This window comes from Balearica regulorum, chromosome Z (genome assembly GCF_011004875.1).
Source record: "Balearica regulorum gibbericeps isolate bBalReg1 chromosome Z, bBalReg1.pri, whole genome shotgun sequence".
Classification (NCBI taxonomy): Eukaryota; Metazoa; Chordata; class Aves; order Gruiformes; family Gruidae; genus Balearica; species Balearica regulorum.
This window is the reverse complement of record NC_046220.1, coordinates 20,970,034-20,984,892: the sequence shown is the minus strand read 5'-3', so window position 1 is coordinate 20,984,892 and position 14,859 is coordinate 20,970,034. Positions and strand designations below refer to the sequence as shown.

General features: G+C 35.5%; 1 long non-coding RNA gene across 1 annotated transcript in view; it reads right to left on the bottom strand.

Annotated features, from left to right (window-relative positions):
• Positions 1–9,224: 9,224 nt before the first annotated feature.
• LOC142599384 (uncharacterized) overlaps positions 9,225–14,859 on the bottom strand; it is a 30,923-nt gene continuing 25,288 nt past the window's right edge. Inside the window, exon 3 of the long non-coding RNA XR_012832930.1 lies at positions 9,225–9,269. This is a non-coding gene — a long non-coding RNA (uncharacterized LOC142599384). The remainder of the gene's footprint in view (positions 9,270–14,859) is intronic.

Below are 14,859 nucleotides of genomic sequence, written 5' to 3'. Positions count from 1 at the left end.
GAGTAGCATTTAGGCCACTGAGGGTCTTAAGGTTTTAAGTAAAAGGATTATTTATTTTTGCATTTGAAAACTAAAAAATAGCTTTAAAAGTTTAACAGCTTGTTTCACAGTCATTATAAATATGGAGCTGTGCTGGTATATAAGACCTCACTAATGTCATTGTCATTCATTCACAGAAATGTGTAACTCCTCACTTACTACGTGGAGTGCAGATTTACCTTCGGAACATCTAACTTTCTTCCAGCAATTCACCCAGTCTTCTCTAGCATCATATGGAATGCAGTCTTGGGACAATGCAGAGCAGACTGTGCTGTTTTGCATGAAGAGTTTGCCCTTTGTAAAAGATGGTTTCATCGAAGAGGAGTGAGCATATACTTATTTCCAATTAGTATTGCAGGATCCTATCAGACACTTACTCATTCCACTCTTACAAGCAACTAAGCAGAGACGAGACCAAGTCTTGCATTACTGTGATTCCAGATTTGTTTTGTAGAATCTGTCCTCAAATTTTTCATCAACTTTCATCAGAAATGGGCATATTCTCACTAATACTAATATTGCCTTTTCTGACCTTTTCTAAGCAGGCTGATGTAACCTAACAAATGGAGACTTATTTTTCATGTGAAAGCTGTAGGGTATTTTTCCAGTTAAGTTATGAATTCTGACTTTAAAAAAATTCAATTCATTGGCCTTTAGTTCAACTCAACAGATTACTTAATACCCTGTAATTCTAGGATTTAGGCAAAGAACATAAGGCAAAAGGGAAAGATGTCTTCCACATCTCAGAATTTTAAACAAAAAGTGCATCTGTTTCGGGTGGTTAGAATTAGAGTCAGTTAGGTTGCAGTGGTAAAGAAAGTGTATAATTGCTATATGTAAAATGTTTTTCTGCTCTTAATCACTAAGAAAAACAGACATACCATGCTGTATGTCAAGTACCTAAAATAGGAAAGGAATTTTGTTGCTTTATAATGTGATGTGCCTTGCAATGTACATGCATGAACGCTGTTCCAAGTGAAAGACAAAGTACTTCCAGTGTTTAAACCTAGAGCGAGCATTATTGCCTTTGTGGAATACTTTGAAAATTCCTGCACACACAGCAAAATAACAGAGCTTGCCAGATAACATGCCTCTTAACTTTCCAAAGATTTTTATTTTCAAAAAGTACTTTATCATAAAGTTGACAAGATATTTCATTCTATGTGAAATTTCAACTTTCATTTTAGTATTCATCGTTTTGCACTGAGTTTTTAACAGCTGTTTCCAGAAGCCTACAGTTTTATTTATGCAGTGTTTTTCTGCCACGTTAAAATATTTGATTACTAGATACTAGTAAATTAAGAACTTGCACTATAAAAACCCACAGGCATAACTTCTGGCTTTTAGATATTATAGTTCAGGTTTCCCTTAAAAACGTAACAGCTCTTCCAGTTTGTTAAGGTCTTTGTTCTTTTCACACACGTGGAAGAAATAATCATACTATTCCTCCTTCCATCCAATGCTTTAAACTCATATTCAGTTCTAAATATTGGTCTTTTTTCCACTGTCGTATGAGTTGGGCCAGTCAAGCTCATTTAGAATAATTGCCCTTACTGTGGTATCTCGATCGCAGTCCTTACAAATTTCTGCCATTCAGGATCCTGTAACTTAATCCATGTACCTAAGAAGATCTCAACATCTAAAAATAGAGCTAAGCAGGCAGTAATACAAGCTGCTGCAGTAAATTAATTCTTTCTTATGGATCATACTAAAGTCTGTTTGACTAACCTTTACCTTTTTTTTTTTGTTGTTGCTGTAGACTAAGAGTTCTCAGTGTGTGATACAAAAATTACTGCAACATAGTGAACTGCAGTCATGAGCCAGCACTTAGCCAACTTTTAGCCCCATGTGGAGAGACAACCGAGGGAATCTGTTCCTGGCTGCTGTAAATGTGTGCCTGCAAACAGAGAAAACAAACAACACTTTTCATTTGTTCTAAAGTTCACGCAGTTTGGCAGCACTCACTGTTCATGAAGGAGAAAGCCTTACCTGGCTGGACAACAATACGCGTTGCAGATTGGGGTTAAGGTGCACTTGTAGGTTTCAAAATTTTAGGACTACAAGGAGGCTTTTATAGTCGTCTTCTGATGTAGAGACCACAGCAAGGAATCTAGACTTGTTAATACCATGTGAGAGAAAGGTGGGAACTGTCTTCTGCTGTGCATGGCTGGGGCCTAGCAGAGAAGCAGGAACTCATGCAATTTCTGGTGTAGTGCTGTCATCACTAATGATGGTGGCAAAAAAGAATGCCAAGTTTGAGAATCCCTGTAATGCGTCATCCTCCTACATCATACAACATTAAGCAGTTGACAGAATGTCATTACTTTAAATAAAAAAGCAAAACCAGGCTTGGCTTTTTATGTTATCTGACCCACATACAAATGTTATACTTTTTTCTCTCCATAATCCTGAAGTTGTTGGTTGAGCTGACTTCGCAGCAGTGTGGTGTTCTAAATTTTTCTTCAGAACTCTCTGTAACCTGTAGGGAGTACTCTTACATGAGGGAGAGAGGTGAAAAAGTGCTGTGCTCAGGCTGGTCCCTTCCAAACTAATGGACAACAATGAGCTTTCAAAAACTAGTGGAAATCAGAGTTGCACAAAAAAAAACCCAGAAAGAGGACACATAGATCTTTCACTGGTGCCATGCCTCAACTGCATCAAAATCTATTTCAGTACAACTGGGGAATTTGCCCATTAAATTGTATAATGAAAAAATTATGAGTCACGTTAAGTGAAAGGACTGAAAAGGCCACATGCACGAGAAACACGTGATGAGGTACAGAAACACAGGCACTTGACAAAATGTTAGAATTCTCAAGTTTGAGATAGTTGTAAGTGATCTAATTGTTGATCTAAGGCTGCTTCATGTACAGGGAGGATTTTGTTTGTTTTAAGTATTTAGTTACAGAACAGCTTCAACAAATGGTAATCACTATGTCATTTATCCAAGAGGTTGCACAGAAGTTATGTATTTTTTCATTGAGGTAAAAGTGATGGTCAAAGCTCAAAGTTTAGGGAAAAGAAAAAATAGATAGAAAGATTTCTGCAAAATTTTTAAGAGGTATTTGAAAAGATTTTCTGCCCCATAAGCACTTTCAAAGTTAAGCTTCCCAGTAACTGTTGAAAATAAAACTAGATCCTTGTGTTAGAATATTTAGAAATAAATGTATTGATGTTATTATAAAGCTACTTCTTTATTTTTATTCTAAGATACCAAGTGTAATTAATTTAATTTAAAGCTGATACAGACTTTTAAAAATGGAGCTTTCTTTTATTAATATAAAGAGAGGGGTTTTAGAGTAACTTTTTTTTCAGTAGTATAAACTTCCTTCTATTTATTCTCTTTACCCCATTTTCAGGTTTCAGTATGTTTTAGAAATGTCTCCATAACTCTGCAAGTTGCATTAAAAAACAAAACCCAACACATAAGAAATACTGCTATGATGTAAACATTTTCAATATTTTTCAGGCACTGCCTCTTTGTGTTTATTTTCCTCTCTTAATGTAACAGTCAGGGAGTACAAATAAACTATTTATGTATTTCAAGCTATTCCACAATATTTCCACTTCCTTTCATAACAGCAGTTAGTCAAGTTGCAGGGGTTTTAAAATGCTGCACTTGCTAATATATCACAAACTACCTTATAAATTGTACTTGTTTTTTATGCCAGCTGCTAAATGATTCACAATCTGACTTCACCAGTATTTGTAGTTCTTCCTAATCCTTTTCCTTGAAAAGGAGCAATGAATTTTTACCCTTCTTACCCCCAATATCCTGCCCTTAAATCCTGTTCTCCAGTTTATGAATTGTTTGAATTCTACCTTAGAAAATCAGTATTGAATTAGTCACAAAGCACTAATTCTTAGCACACAGAGTACTAACAAGGCAACTCTTCTGCAATGCAAAATTTACATTTTCCAACCATTGTTCTAACTGCTGTTCCTCAGTAACTGAATCACCCGCTCTGCCCCCTAATTATTTCCAGAATAGGTTATGTGAACAACAAAGCAAAAAAAAGGAAGGTTTATTAGAAGCAGCTGGTAAAATGGAGAATAAACTTCTTTTTTTTTTCTGTAGACACTTCTGCCACCCTCTCATCGTCTCTTTGAGCTGTTGTTCTTTCCCACATGTCAGATGATGTCCTTCTATGTCTTCCAAAGGAAATCCCACTACTGTCTGTATTCTGTCTGCTTCCCATGAAACTCTCTCAGTCTGAGAAAGGAGACAAAATGTTTCATAAAAGCACCAAGTTAATTTGTGTGCTATTGTATTATGATCGAAGGTCACCAGCTATAGTAGGAGATATTTAAATGGAAAGTATGTGAGGGAGCAGAAGTGTACTCAGATGAGGGGACTTATTAATTAGCTTGCTGAAGCACCATAGCTCTTTCCCAAAGCAAATTATTTTTCTCTCAATGACATATATCATTATTGAGAATATCCTGTTAGTTATTAGGAGATCACATATTCCACAGTCTCTGTAAGCCAGATTTCTTGTGCATGTCAAGGGCTCCCTCCATTTCAACACAAAATTTTCCTGTGTGCCACCTTTCCTTAGAAGTGTTTTGGAGTCTGCATCTACCATTAATTCTGTGTATACCCTAATATTGACTATCCAAAATCACAAGGGTTCCTTTTGTCCTTTACCCTTACTTACCAAAAGCTATGCCATTTCTGTTCCTTAGTTACATTCTAGGACTCTATTTCCAGGCTCGTTCTACAGAATGTGAGTACATTTCCATTTTGCCCTTTCTATAAAAACAGTTGTTTGATTAATGGAAAATGATGAAGGTGCTTGAGTCTGTCACTACTAAACAAACAGAACAGATTCTACAGGTTTTCCATTTTCCCCTTTTTGGCTTTCTAGTTGTCCACACAATCAATAGCATTCTGCCCATTGACATTGAGTAGTGAATTAGTCACAAAGCACTGATTTTCTTCTGAAAAATTAAAAAAAAAATCCTGAAATTGAGGAATTGATCAAATACAGAGTTACATGGCAGAATTATGGCTGTGCTACCTAGACCAAGTGCTTTTTGTATAGTAGAAGCTAGAGAATTCTCTGAAGATTTGTATTCCATTATACTGGCTCTTATGAAAATGGATGGGAATGCATATTTCCCTTTAAAATGTTAAAGAGAAGCAAATCATACCCATCATCACTTAAGTCTTGCTTTCCTGTTGCAAATAACTAGTTTTACAGTAGTAAAATTCATATTCAGATTTGTATTGCTTTTGTTTGGTTTTCCAGATACAAATACTGCACTAGATTGATCACTGCATTTTATGTTTTCTCTGAAAGTTGAGATCAATGATTATATTTCACAGACAGGAAATCAAGGCAGAACCTGGCCCTAAAAAAATAACTGCTGCTAACTCTCATTCAAAAGGAGACTCTTTTGGCTTTATTTGTGTTTCTGTCTATGCTGTTGATTTCTTAAGAGTTTCTTCCACTAATTATGAAATAGTTTGAAAGCTTTAAACTTTGATTTTATTTGAGCATTAACCCTAAATAATCCCTATGTATCTTTATAAGATATGAGTATTAAATTGCTGGAAATTGGATTCACATGGATTTGGTGAGCAAAATAAGATTTCCTGCTCCTTCTAGAAATAGAAACCATTTATACTGTCAAGTGAAGCATAATGGATGAGGTACTAATTGCTTGGCTTCCTTAACATCATTGCCTTTTCCTTAATTCAATAAAAGTCTGGTTTTAAGGGCTCCTTGTGCTCTGTGTTACTGCTATTACATAATTTTCTCCTGAAACTCATTAATGATGTGCTGAAAACATGTCTATTTCCACAGAACTTGTCTTCTTTATTCATGAAAAGTATTACTGTAGTCAGTAAAATGCTAAGCTCAGGGGATGATGATTACCATGACAAGATCAAGGACATTTCTATGAACTGCTTTTCTGTGAAAATCCTTGCATTCGAAATCTACAATTTCTGGCAGTTGCTGTATAAAAAATTAGATTGTGTGGGAAGAGTAGGGAGATAAATACAATGTGAGGGTTTTTTTTACAAATAGACTGCTATGCATAAATTGCGTAAAATATATCCTGATTTATATTCCTGTATGAGCAAATGAGGCATTGGAAGTCTTGAAGCAGCTAGTGGATTCCTGACTTGACTAGCTCATATATTTCTTAGTTTTACCTCCTTTGCTTTCTGAAGACAAGGATGTATCACTGTCCAGAGGTATCATCACATGCTTCCCATTTTCATTTGAAAAAAAAAGTTCATTTTTACAAAACTTTGCCATTCTGTAAGGAAAATTACTTTGATAAGATACATTGCAACTGCTTTGTATTCATAGCAATCCCATCTGAAGAAACACTAACAAAAAGAAAACACCAGACTGACTTAAGGACATACTGAGGGATTTCCACTAGCAAGACTGGAAGCCTGCAGCATCTTTGGAAATGGGCCCTTGGCCTTTATGTGAGAGCAAATGCAACCAACGTTCCACGGCGACCTCGTTATTTGTTCAAAGGACCTGAACAATCTTACCAGGGATTGGTAAGAACACAGCAATCACATATGAGACTGCCCCCACGTACTTTCCTAGTTGCTGATTACTTTCAGGTCAGGGAATTCCTTTGCTTTTTCTGTTTAGTAACCCTCAGTAGATCTCCTTTACAATACTAGGCCAGGCTCCACTTGAATTAATGTCAAGATTTTGCATTGACAACATCCTACAGTGAGGACATTCACAGACAACTTAGCGGCTGTCTGTAGAATTTTTCTTGTTTTGAACTTGGCTCCTCCTGGCCTTGGCTTTATTGTTAGAAGTCCTGCTGAATTTGTGCCACCAGTGATTTTTGCAACCTCTGCCATAACCCTTACTAAACTGCCTTTTTTTTCGAGACTGAAAGATCCCACCTTATTCAGTTGTTCCTTGTAAAAAGCTGTTCTATGCCTTGGTCATACTTGTTACCCTTCTCTGAATCTTCTAGTTGCAATATATCTTTTCTGAGATAAGGGGATCAGAACAATCCCCCTGTTTCATTTCATACTGCTTTTCAAAGAATTCCTAACATCCAATTTTCTTTTTTTTGGCCTCTGTAGAGCATTATCTGAAGTTTTGTACAGATGTTTCATAAACTAAGGTCCAGTTCCTGCATAGCTATGATCAGCCCACTATTTTATACATGAAGCTATGACTGTTTTTCCCCCTGTCCATCACTTTATGTTTGTCTGTCTTGAAGTTCATCTGGCATTTCAATTGCTTTGTGATTTGGTCTTATAAAGTGCAGTGTTGTCCAGGAAGTTTTATCATTAGATCATCTAAAAAATCAGGTTGGTACACATTTCTAAGATATATTTAAAACATAGATCAAGCTTGGGTTTGTAGTTATCTTTTGTTTTTAAATGGTGAAGTGGGATTATAAGCTGAAAAAGTGAATGACAAGACAATCTTAAGAAAATTGGAATTTCCTTCATATTAAGTTTGGTACAGGAAGCCAATGTATCGCTGAAGATTTATCTCTGTGCATCCAACTCAAAAAAATTTACTCTTTGCAAAACACTGCATTGAAGGTTTTTTTTTTTTCTATTCAAATTGGTCATAAATCCATATCTTTGTTTTTCCATGTGGCAAAAGAATACCCCACAGTGTAGCTTTTGGTAGAATCCACACTGTGTAAAGGCATTTAATCCCAGTTCCACTACATACTTTAATTTGCAAACAAGAGTACGAATGTCCACTTCATGGGCAGTAGAACATAGAAGCTATCTAGCAGGATGTGGCTGTCTAAGGTTTTTGAAGTTGTTGAACTTGAGGAATAATGAAAATAAGTGTTAGGACAAAGAAAATGTAGGAAATATTTTCTGCTGGGAGGAGAGAGAGAGGATGAAGGAAATGCTTTAAGGGGTCTGGACCAACATACTTTTGTTGTGAGAAAAGCATGGCTCATCTGTTCTTAGTGTAGTTAATAAAAGTTCTGGCAGTATGAAACGTATGCATTCTCTTCTTTCCCCCAGAATCAGAAATGTCAGAAGAAAAAAAATAAGTGTAAGGATCTGAGTTGCCAAGTCATCACTGAAGTTCACAAAATCTAAACAAGGAACTATATGCATAACCACACAAGCTAGGCTGAATATTGTACGCTCCTGAATAAAACATAATGAACTATCCTATCCTTATGCCTGAAAAATCCCTCCAGACTCCAGAAGAAAAGTACTGAAGAAAAAACACTTGGATTCTATCAGGACATATCTGTAGCCGAAAATGGATATCAAAGTAAAAAGAGAGGAATGACTTTAAAGGACCACCCCAAGCCTTGAAAAGGTGTAAGAGATAACAGCCTTCAATTGTAATATTTTCTAATCTTTCTAGTATGCATTTGTGTGGTTCTCCCCTGGGGTGTGACATCCTCCAAGTTTTATGATCTGATCCACTTTACAGCTGTTAATTCCTAACATAAATCCTGCAGAAATAATTTCACAATTTTCCTTCCAGTTGTAGTTTTAGTAACATTTATAATTACCTGTCAATAATGCTGTATTCTTCCGCAATATCAATTTAAATGTGCTGAGTTATCTTTCCACTGTAATTTCTCTACTGCTATTTCTATTTCATGGACTAAATCCTTGTAGAGATATAATTTGGAATCTATATAAAATGTATTGTGTATTTCTATCAAGCTGTAGGTTGTAGCACTGCTTGTGGTATATGCTATATTGTATATTGATAAATGTATATTTTACATTTATCCTTATAGCTTTATTTCTGCTATTATTCAAATTATATAAATTTCCATATACTCTACACAAATTCTATTGCCATAGAGTAAATTGTCAATTATTTCACTAGATACATGCCTTTTATTTTTTCCTCTGGCAAAGCTAACATAATTGGATCACAAGAATTTGTAGAAATTATGAAGTCTTATTCTTGCTATTCATTTAATATGTTACCCATTCTCAGACAGCCCACTGTAAAAATTTTATAGCAACTCTTTGTAGATGTCGTGGTTTTACCCCAGCCGGCAGCTGAGGACCACGCAGCCGCTCGTTCACTCCCCCGCCATCGGGATGGGGGAGAGAATTGGAAAAGTTAAAGTGAGAAAATTCATGGGTTGAGATAAGACAGTTTAATAGGCAAAGCAAAAGCCGCGCGCACAAGCAAAGCAAAGCCAGGAATTCATTCCCCACTTCCCATGGGCAGGCAGGTGTTCAGCCATCTCCAGGAAAGCAGGGCTCTGTCACGCATAATGGTTACCTGGGAAGACAAACGCCATCGCTCTGAACGCTGCCGCCGCCCCCCCCCCCCCCCCCCTTCCCCCAAGCTCCTTATAAACTGAGCATGACGTCATATAGCATGGAATATCCCTTGGGGCAGTTTGGGTCACCTGTCCTGTCTGTGTCTCCCCCCAACTTCTTGTGCACCCCCAGCCATCCCGCTGGCAGGCAGTGCAAGAAACAGAAAAGGCCTTGGCCCCGTGTAAGCACTGCTCAACAATAGGTCCATAGAACAAAAACATCTCTATATTATCAATGCTGTCTCCAGCACAAATCCAAAACATAGCCCCATACTAGATACTATGAAGAAAATCAGTCCTCTCAGCTGAAACCAGGACAGTAGACTACTTTCTTAGTCATTTAGATCATTGTTACAAAAAAAAAAACCACAAACCACCCCCCCCCACCAAACCCAAACTCAAAACACCAGTTAAGCAACTAAGCAGGGGGAAATACTATTTGTGTCCACACACAATATTGCCAAGATTAAATATTGTTGCTTACCCAGTGTATTTTTAACATTCAGCCAAAAGATTGAAGAACTACACATTCTTTTATTCTCCATCTAAACAATGCTACTCTTCAAAGGAATCCTTTTCTCCTCTCAGCTTTGTAGCCTGTGTAGAAAAATATACCAGCATTTTATCCAACTTTGTCTAACACTGCTTTTTCACTTCTGATAAATTTGTTCCTTATTATTGTGACCTATACTCATGTAATTTCTTGAAATCATAAACTAATTAAATCTTTAAAGTATCAATTTAAAGTTGTCAATAAATGTAGGCATCTGACAATTAGACACAGCTAAATTAAAAAAATAATGCTTTAAGAGGCCCTTAGAGATCATAATTTCCAATTCCCTCTTTCAAGACTATACCTACATTAAATCAAGTAGATGCTTGTCTAATCTTTTCCTAAAGGATTTCCAGTGGCCATGTAAGCGGGAATATAGGCCAAAAGCCACTCTTGCTTTTAGTACTATGTCAATTCATAAATTCTATACTATTGAAAAATTAGGGACCATCAAGAAAAAGCTGCTCTTTCTTTATGGGGATGATATTTATATTATTATGTGGCTTCCCAGCTCTATCAGAAAAGGATAGACCTGTAAGTTAAGTTTTGAAAAATTATAAAATCAATAGTTGCAGCTGAATTTCTGTAGTAAAAACCAGGAAGATGGAACTGAGTGAAGTTACTGCTGAGGTAGCTTGATCTGAAAGAAATCAATTAATAATCTAAACCCCTTTTAAAGTCAGTGGAAAACCTGTCAAAAGTTTAAATGCTATCAAGAATTGGAGTGTATGAAAATCTAATTAATTAATGTAATTTTATATTTAGATGTGAGCCCCCAAAATATATGGTTGTAAAATGTAAGCATCCAAAAGATACGGTTGTAAAGGCCTAATTACAAATACACATACAATCAAAAATGTTCCAAAACAGTAACTAGTAGAAGCAAACAGGTAAGTGTAAACTCAGCAATCAAGGAACAAAGGGAAAAGACAAGACAAAGTGCTGCCAGTCAATATTTTTTTACCTCTGCACAGTATTACATTAAAAAAAAAAAATTATGTGTGTGGGGTTAACCACCAGGGAAATTATAAAAAATAATTACGTTCACTCACTTCTCTAATAATTTAATCCACCTTTCACTTGAAAATTACTTATTTTTATTCATGTAAAATTATTTTTCTTCAGGAATATATGTGATTATTTTGTTTTGTCATGGAATGAAAATATGAAATAGTCATTGGGTATAATTTCCTCTCTCAGTGTGTCAGTTTTTGAGATCTGGAGGACGTACATTTCTCTACCATGTAGAATGACTGTGAGCCAATTGTAAAGTTATATGCATTCTCACTATCAAGAAGAAGTCATGTAAAAAATTTAAGACCTGAACACTCTCAAGCATATGAATAGCTTTTCTTCCACATGAATTATCCTGTTGAGTTCAGTAGGACTGCGTACATTTTTCAGGCTCAGCAGGATGAGAATTATCATTTCTGTCATGTTAAAAAATCAATAAGATAAAACCAAGGCAGAATTTGTTAGCGTTAAGAAATCACAAAATTTTTTCAAATTATCCCTAGAATACAATACAGTGAAAACCCACTGCAAATAAACCAGATTTAAATATGCCGGTATCCAGTAAAATTAAATATTTTTAAATTACTGCTTTTTCAGTTTTAGTATCATAAGTCAACATTCTCCAGTGTAGCTTTTGTTGTCAAAGAATGCTCCTCCCTAGCATACACTTCGGCCTTTGATTCTGAGGTATTCGTGTGACCTCGCGTAACGCTGCAGGTGGAGTCCACCACCCATCGGTGCCAATGGGAATTGTGCCCTTGACTTCAGTCCCAGAAATTCCTATTTGGAGTCCTGGTTACTTGCGAGTAAAAGGCAAATTATTCTATTCAAGAGATCCATCCATAATGTGAGGGTGAGTCACGTTTTAAAACAGATAAAACAAAAGTACATTGTGCTGATACTCTACTACAGTGCTGCATACTTTTCTTGATAATACACAGCACCATAAGTTAGTTTTCATCACATTCTTGGATGAACAAACTAGGAAAAAAGCAAATCAACAAAATTCCTGCTTTTAAAAAAAATATTTCTAGTACCATTTCAGTATTTTCAGTGCATTGCTATAAATCTAAAATTGCAGGTTAAAAAAAAAACACCTCCTGGGAAGAGATCTGCTGCTGTGATTTAACACTCTCTCGTTTCAGCAATACAAGTAAAGTTTTCAATCACTCTAGAACATGCTTTTAAATGTTATTTTAATGTACACTGCTGGATCATTCACTTAACATTTTACCATGAAAATCTTATCCAAGAAAAGGACAAGCACCAGAACATCCTAGAAATACTTTCTGAATTAGCAGCTAATGGAAGCTTCTAGAATTCAAAAGAAATATATTAAATTTTTAGAGAAATACTTTCCTTCAGACACTGAGGCCTCATTGATTTTCTGCAGAGAGATTTTTGGGGCTTGGAAATAGTAATATACAGCAGAAGGTATTAACTTGTGAATTCATACAGTATATTTATTCACCCCAGAGGGGGAATGATATGAAAGTCATCTTCTTACAATTCTATATATTACTAAAAATGTATGTCTTGGGAGCAGTGTCCTTTGCAATCTAGTTATTCTGGTTGCATTCCAGTGTAATCTCAATTGATTCATTCTAATTTTTTCAAGGTTATTTAGAGGATGCAAAAGAAAAAAATACAGGCATTGCTAAATTTTGCTTATCCTGAACTGTAAGTGAGTATTATTGATTTTTACACATCACTTTAAAAACCTAATAGCATTTAGATTGAAGGCAGTGGCAAAACTAAAATCCCTTATGTCAGTAGTGTACAAAAGAGGTAGGGAAAAAAAAGTAAAATATTCCAAAATAAATTATATCTTGTTTAGTCTTTGGACACTGCCAAATTTAAGTAAAGGATTTAAGACTCTGATAGTGCTATGAAAACAAGAGTAGAAGGGAAGAATTGAGGCTAGGTCACTTTGAAAGCATTAGAATGCACTAGCAAGACAAAGTTCTTAGCTTATCAAGTATAAATTGTTTGGAGTAGGAAAAATATGCAACATTCAGGATATTCTATAATAACATAGTAACATAAAATTAAACACTGTCATTTGCATTCAGTAGTCTCCAACACTTATCCTATGCTGACAGGTAAGTGAGGATTCCTGTCAGAAAAGTGCTATGCCTGATAGGCAGTTGATAATTGATTTACCTGGGTAGTGAAGAAGAGAACAAGAGACATTTTTTTCCTTTAATATATGTTAACATTTTGTACAAAGGAACCTTGATCCTTCTTTGGAGCACCTAGGAATTAGTACCAGTAAAAAATAACTATGGTTGATTTAAAAAAAGCTTTGAGTCTGTGCATTCTCATGCTATATGAGATGCTGTTCAACAATGTAAATATTTATATAGTTAGTATTCATGGCCATTTTATCATTAATAATAATTACAATGGCCACACTTTACACTTCCATCTCAGGTAGTTCCAATAATAATGGTATATGCTTTCTAACAATGGTGAAAGAAGGAGGCCTCAGACAAAAACGTAATTGAACCGACATCTCTGTAGTTTGTAGAAGCATATAGGCAGAGAATGCAAACTTTGGATAAATCGTATTATACCTACAGAAACATTCTGTGTTTTTAGACTAGGCACTTCATCTAAGCAGTTTACCTGGTTTTTATTGTTCTCATTAAAAAATTATTTAGCAGAAGCCATTTGCAGTATGGCTCAGCGTCACTTTATAAGAGTATGTTCCAAAAAAATCTCAGAATGGCTCACATGTACTGTGAATTTATCTATTAGGGTTTTCTTAATTAATAATATTGCCTTAAGTGGGCATGGTATAATAAAGTAAGGTGAAATTAGTTATTTTAAACCTAATTATCCCTAAAATATATCCTTTTTTCACCCCCCTGAGTGCTACTAGTAGTCCAGAGAATAGTAATTCTAGTTTATTCAAATGAAAGATCAGATGAATATTTGTTTACATTCCGTCTTTCACCCTCCAGCTCAAATGTAAAACCAGATATATTCAGATCCCTTATGAAGTCCTAAACTATCAATAGTATTAAATCAACTGAGCATGCCCATATGTCATCTCTTATGTGTATACACACTACAGATGTAGCTGACAAGTCCAGAAGTTGATGATATAGTATTTGTAAAAACTAATCTTTCACTAAAAATCTGTTTCAGTTTTATATTAATTATATGGGAAATAACATATCTGAAAGAAATTAAGGGACATGATACCACAGATGCACATTTTACAATTGCATGAAGATCACTGAATGTGAAGAGCTAGGCATTTAGATTCTTTTTTTTCAGCTATCTGTAAGATTTCTTGAAGACTGAGTGGATGATGAAATTTGAATAATTAATACCAGAAATAATATTAAAAGTCATGCAAAAAAGTAAAGATAAGCTCCTTTGTTTCCCTCTGAGAAGTATTGTAATCCATTGTCAGAAATCCTGAGGACAGCTGAAAAGCTTTTCACAGAGAACACTACTGAGCATAACTCCAGGAAGAATCAAAGCAGAAGGCTATCTATGGCACATTTACCTACGCAGAATTTATAGCTGCTAGCTCATGAGGGACAGCTATGATTTTTCCCAAAATACTCCACCCTCATGAAAAAGCAAAGAGGATCTTTTTTTAACAAAACTAGAAAAAAAAAAAAATTGTGTCCACATTGTGTCTTGTCTGCAATTCTTTTTCATAACCACGTTAAATATGGGTAGTGCCTCTGGCACTGTCAGGCTGGTGAACTTTCCAGTGATATAAAAGGAACATACGCTTGCATCCAGTGTAGAAGCTAATTTGCAGCCAGCTTTGAATCACTGTACTGATACTTGATAAAAAGCTGATTGTGCAATGCAGTAAATAATTTGGCCTTTTCTGCATTTCATTTTTACACACTGCACAAAATATCAGAAGTTATTTAGCTTGTTGAAAAGAATACAGTTGTTTCATTGCTGTATATTCTGTTGCTCTTCCCTTCTAAGCCACACCAATACATTAAGGA